Source organism: Dasypus novemcinctus, chromosome 31, assembly GCF_030445035.2.
Source record: "Dasypus novemcinctus isolate mDasNov1 chromosome 31, mDasNov1.1.hap2, whole genome shotgun sequence".
Classification (NCBI taxonomy): Eukaryota; Metazoa; Chordata; class Mammalia; order Cingulata; family Dasypodidae; genus Dasypus; species Dasypus novemcinctus.
Genome location: NC_080703.1, coordinates 4,430,972 through 4,437,585, shown reverse-complemented (window position 1 = coordinate 4,437,585; position 6,614 = coordinate 4,430,972). Strand labels below are relative to the sequence as shown.

General features: G+C 38.7%; 1 pseudogene; it reads left to right on the top strand.

Annotated features, from left to right (window-relative positions):
• The first annotated feature begins 599 nt into the window (after positions 1-599).
• Positions 600-4,114, top strand: LOC101446909 (BRISC complex subunit Abraxas 2 pseudogene; annotated as a pseudogene).
• Positions 4,115-6,614: the final 2,500 nt, after the last annotated feature.

The window sequence follows — 6,614 nt, the reverse complement described above, 5'->3', positions numbered from 1 at the left end:
CGAAATCAGCAGCCAACGGTCACCTCCTCTCCTGTTTTTGGGAAATGGAGCTTCCAATTACAACCACAGAATATCTCTTGGAGTGGCTCATGCAGCCAGAGTAGGAAAATCACTGGCCTCCTTGGCTTGGCCAGTAATTTCCTGGAGAGGCAGGTGCAGGTCCTGCAGGTTCCTCCCTGCTGGAGGTGGCACTGGGGCCTAGGCTAGAGCTACAATCTGATCTGGATGGTAAGAAATCAGTCCCCACCAGCACTGGGATTCTCAGTCTTGTCAAGCTTCCCCTCATGACAGGCGTGGAGTTAAGATGGTGGCTCCTGCCTCTTTCTGACTTGGACAGGCTCCAACTTTAGCTGTTCTCATGATTATACTGTAGCCCACTGATTTTACTCACCAGTACCTGAAATGAGTGCCCACCTGTCTCTTCCTCCCCCATTTTGGGGAAGTGGAACTTTCAATTCAAGCCACAGAACAGCTCCCAAGGCCCCTTGTGCCTCCATTGGAGGATGAGCACTGGCCTCCACTGCATGGAGCACTCTGCTTACTAGTCTTCTTTGTAGATGGGCTGTCTCCTCTTTCCACTCCTTCAAGAATGTTGCAGGATGCTCTTTTTGTCTCCTGGAACCCCCAAACAGGCACTTCAGCTAGCTCCAGAGAGGTATGGGGGTTTGCTAACTGCCCTGTAGCAGGAGCTGACTCTCAGAGCTCCTTGCTCTGCTGCCATCTTGCTGGTTCTACCAGGTTTGATAGTATTTTCATATCTCTTTCAAAATGATGCAGTTATTTATCAATTATGAATGATTAAATTAGTTTTCTGTGGCTGCTTTAACAAATTTTAAAATCTTGGATAACTCAGAATAACAGAATTCAATTCCCTCACAATTTGGAAGCCAGACAACTGAAATTATGTCATAAGGCTTAAATCAAGGCGACCGTAAGTCCACAATTCTGGTGGTTTCCAGGAGAGTTCATTCCTCACCTCTACCGGTCCAGGAGGGCTGCCAGAATTCTTTGTTTTGAAACTACATTACTCCAGTTTTCCAGCCCAGCATCTTCAAATGTCTCTCTGCTCTGCCCTCACTTGCCTTCTCCTCTGTTTGTCTGTCAAATTATCCTGCTTCCCTTTTCTTGGGATACATGTGACTGCATTTATGGTCAACCTGAAAACCCAGGATAATCTCTCCATCTCAAATTAAATAAAGTATATTGTTTATCTCATATAAGGGAGTATGCTTTGGTACCAGGTTTAAGACCATATATATTCAATCTATACAGTAATCCGTTCTAACCCAGTGATACTCATTTTCCACATATGTAAAATAAATTCTCCTCATTCCAACATGTCCAAATGTCTGAACAAATTACAGCCTCAACTCAATTCCCAAACCTCATCTAAATAGCATCTGCTCACAGTCCCAAGGTGTCATCTACCTTGTCAAAATCAGGTATATATGACTTTCAGACTAGGACCCATTCTCATCCAAAATCCATTTCTCTCTGTGGACCAGTAACTAAGAACAAGTTTACTGATTCCAAATACAATGTTGGTGCAGGCATCATATAAAAGTTTAGGCATCCTCATTCCAAAAAGGAGGGAAAATAAGGAAGAAAATAACCACTTCTGTCAAGCAATTTTGAAATCCTGAAGTTTCTTTAGGTCTCACTACCTCGAAGTTAACTATGGCCTATGGATTGTCCTTGGGACCATGCCTCTGCCCTCTGGACCTCTGGCTCTGGCCTCTGTACCCAGATCTCTGGTCTCTGAGCTCATGTCTGTGATATATCTTCATTTGGGATAGACTGAATTATATTCATATTCTTCATCTTCATCAGTATTCCTGTGTGTGTGGGCCCATGTTAGATATGAACTCTTGAATGTTTTATTTCAGTTAAGGTTTGTCCCACTTGAACAAAACAGCACCTTCAATGAGATTACTGGATTCCCTTATGGGCATGAGAAATTCAGGCATAGATATAGAAGCCACAGAGAGGAGCCAGAAGATGGAAGTCAGCAGAACTGAGAAGAGAAGGAAGTGGACATTGCCATCAGTTCAAGGCAGGGATAAGAGCCAAGGAACCTCAAGGATCTCTGGTAGCCAGCACTGGAATGTTATAGACTTTGGATAGAAATCAATGTCTTGCTGAAGCCTCTATAGTGGAAATCTCCTAACCTCCAAAGTAAGCATGTAAATTCCCTTTGTTCAAGCCACACCATTCTGTAGTATTTTTGTCATAGCAGCCTTGCAAATGAAGGCATTGGCTTTCTTTTCTTCAATGGTTCTTTGAATCTGCATGAACCAGCATGCAGAATTGTGGAATTCCAGCAGCCTTCTTGAATTTGGTCCTCTATTTTTTTCTTTCAGCTCAGTAGGCAGCATTTTGGATAATATAAAATTCTCAAAAATCTGGTTTAGGAGAGTACAAACCAATAATGTGGGTAGGGAGTATGGGTAAGGAGTTTGAAATTTCTTAAATCCTAAGGACCTTTAAGAGTCCCTTCACCTAAATTTGAAAAGTTTGCTTATAGCTGGATTCTGTTAGAGAGACATGGTGCTATATAAGACACAAACCCATTAGGATTAAATAAATGGAAACTTTGGAATATTTCCACTTCCTCACAATATCCTCACAAATATTTCTGCATGTTTTCTTACAAAAATTTGCATAACCTGAAAACAATTTCATACTCTGAAATAACTTTTGACTTAATGTTATCTGATCATTCAACAGGAATTTTTAAGTGGCATGTCTCTGCTTGTCTCAGAGAGACTTTGCCACAAAGGACAATAAAATTCAGAATTAGGAATATGTGTGTTCCTGACATAGCTACATGGAAGCATCCAGAAAGTATATAAGATAAGACAACCTAGGATCAATTTAACCTAAAATGTGAGTAAAAAGATAGGTTGAGGGGCCAATTGGAGATTTCCATCACGGCGACTTCCATTTTGGGATATACCTTTAGCATCTGTTTCCACAGCGCCAACAGCAAAGCTGATTCCAAAGGTTTTTGCTGGGAGAGGTTAAACAAGAGGAAACATTTAGCACTTTTGACTCACAAATCAGCAACACAGAATTTCTGCAAGTAAATGGAACCCATACCCATTAGCCTTGTTCAAAACATTTTAGTTTTTATGACTGTGCAAGCAATGTTAATGAACAGAGTTTGGACAGGATTCCTAAATATCAGAGAAAGAAAGTTATTGGGTGGTACAGATTTTGATGCAACATGCAGCAGCAGATGTCAAACAGAGAGCAGGACATCCACAAGCAGCTCACCCAGATCCTTGGCACACCTGACCTTGTCCTCCTCCTGTTCAGGTTCATCTCCACTGCCAACAGTTCTACCCAGGTTTTAGAAAATGTTATCTTCAGAAAAAAATGAAAGTATAATCAAAGGATACCACTCGCTATTGCCAATCTAGGCCATCCTAGCCAGCAGGAGTACAGTGTCTTCAGTGCCAAATACCTCAGAGTATTGCCAAAGTTATTAAAGAACATGGTACTGACGTTTTTGACAACGATGCAGGAATGAAACACATCAGGGTGATTAATCAGGTTTATAATGCACTTCAGGAGAAAATGCAGGCCGTGTGTGCAGATGTAGAAAAGAGTGAGCAAGTTGTTGAATCTTGTCAGGCAGAAGCGAATAAATTGCAAAGAAATCACTCAAAGGATAAAATGAAGAGGAACAGGAAAGAAGAATGCAGCAGACGATGTTAAGCAGGCAGATGGTTTCTGAAATTTTGGAACAAGTGTTCAGTCCTCAAATGCCCTAATCTGCGTTCTCAGTGGAAGGCAGAGGTACACTTTGAGATGCAGATGCCTCTGATCCTCCTCCCTCTTATTCAGATTTTAACCCAAACAATCAAGAAATTACTTTAAGCCATTCTAGCGTGGAAAGTAGTGTCTTTATGCCTGGACCTCAAGCCGTGGGCTCCTCCACTTATGCTTCCACCAGTGCCGGAATGAAGTATAATGGAGGTGGAGAAGACCTTCCTCCTTCCTAAAGAGCAACTGAAGACGGTGTTGATGAATGAGTTGACAGCGAGTATGAACATCTGATTGACCCTCCAGAGCCCTCTAATAGGAATACTCACAGTCGAGGGATTCCTGACCCACGACACTTCGCAATGGACTCTCCCGGAACACACAGAGCTCCCAGATTTAACTGAACGAAAGAAACACCACTTAGCTCTGTTTTTCCAAATTGCTAATTGACATGGTTTTTTAAGACATAATGTGGGGAAACCTGCTTTTTCATATACTGTGATTCCCAAGAGGACAGTCCTTGTGCACAGAACTTGTAGGAGACTTGCCTGAGCTGCCCTCCCTTCTGAACCAGTGTGAAGGCTTCATGACAGAATCATTAAGATAATCAAATTGTACTAATTCTTGTGCTGTCCATGGATGTACTGGTAAATTTAGGGAAGCTGGAATTTATCAAAATAATTTCTGTTTTTTAAAATTAATTTGAAATTAGAGACTATACACAATTAGTCTATAAACTTGTATAAATCAAAAACTTGCCTCTTGCACTATCATGCTTTGAACTTTGCTTTTTCAAAGGGAAGTGATTTTAGCAACAGCCTTCAAAGAAACTTCTTATGATGAGCCAAGTTCATCTTTGCCAGAAAAGAAATTTGATAATTGCAAGAAGCCTCATTGGAAGATATTGAATGTACCTACTCTTGTCTGCTTGACTTTGTGAGATTGAAAGAGAGGGCTTTGTTTCAACTTTTTTCTATTAGCCTGATATGTATTGTTATTTAAAATGGTTGCCTTTTAAAAAAAATGTAGGAATACTAATTACCAGTAAGTAATCATCCAAATAAGTATGACATAAATTATTTTTTCTTTTCATGGACTACAGTGACTACTGTTTGAGAGGATTAAAATGTGAGTCCCCAAAAAAGTAGTTTTATTTTATAAGAGAGCATTTACTCACTGAGCTCCGGTTCCCATACTAACTTAGATAATATAATGTAGACTGAAAAATGAACTGATCAATTGGCCATTCTTCAGATATCTACTCTACGTGGTCTGTACTTTAACTACTTTCCTGTTTTGTTGGCCTTGTACCACTGCCATTTGATTTAACATGCTGCAGAACATTTTTTTCCTGCAAATGTGTTCCAGTTTTTACCAACTACCTAGTGACTTCAGCACCAGTGTGAATTTAATTTTTAAAAGTGCCATTGCCATCTCTTTCATTCAGATTTTTATATTCATGAAAATATTTTTATTTTTATGCCATATGAAAATCTGCAATATATATCTGACAAGGCAGTTAAATTGTTAACTTTTAACCAATAAAAAGTTAATTTATTAGTGGTAAAAAAAAGAAATCTATATACGTAGCTAAAGATATTTCTCTTTAAAGTCAATAAAAAATGTGCATTAAACAACTGTCATATGTACGATGCATCATATATATACAGCACATTAAATAATGTAATTAGAGTGAATTATGCATCATTTTATTTGATGTCAGTAAAAATTTGATGAAATAATATTAATAATTTAATATCTGCTATGAAGGGAAAAAATACTATCTCAGAAGTTTCATGTCATTAGATAAGAGTGTCGTCCAGAGATCTCTCTGGATATGCCTGTCTCTTGTTCTGGATTCTGCTTCATGGTTAAAGGGATCCATGAAGCACTTGCCTAAGCTCCTTTACATTTGCAATTTTGTCATACTTGACATTATCTTAAGTTCATTCTTTCATTACAGTTAATATCTTAATTTTAGCATATTTCCCAATCTAGATAGGTGTCAAATAGCCTAAATCATAATTTCCAGGTCTTTTTTGCTTAACTTTTTTTTCTATTTATTTTTCCTCCTAGATTTTACATACATAGCAAGAAGAACTGGGAACATACTTTCAATACTTTGTCTGGAAAGCTACTTGGCTAAGTATACAATTTTATTGATTTCAAGTATTGCTTTTCACACAAAAAACTCTCAGACAAAATTCAGCCAAATTTCTGCCCAGGTATACAAAGATAGTCATCCTTCCCATTAAGGTAACAGCTCCTCATTTCCTCTAAGCCCTCAACAGAAGTAGCTTCAATGTCTATATTTCTACTAACATTGTGCTTGAGAAAATCTAGGCTTTTCAATCAGATGCCTCAAAATTCTTCCAGCCTACATCCACCTTCCATTTCCAGAATCACTAACACATATTTTGGTATTTGTTATAGCAGTACTCCATGCTTGGTAGTAAAATCAGAATTCCATCAGAGAAATAGAATTTAGGATATCTATTAATAGACTTACTGCAAGGAATTGTTGTTTGATTGTTGTGACTGACATGCTTCAGATCTCAAGGCTTCTAATTCCTTTCTTCACTGTCTAATTCCCACCCTATTTTCTATTTGTGGTCAAATGTCCCTCCTATAAGGATATATGTGAGGCATTTAAGGTCCAGTCCCATGAGCCATGAAATCCTATTATCTGAAGATTCTTAACTTAATCATATCTGCAAAGATTTTGCCATATGAGGTAGCATATACAGGTTCCCAGGATTAGGAACAGATTTTTTGTAGTGCCACCTTTGGATTATTATAGGTGTACAAGAATAAATATTGAGACCTCATGAGACCTTTTAGCAGTT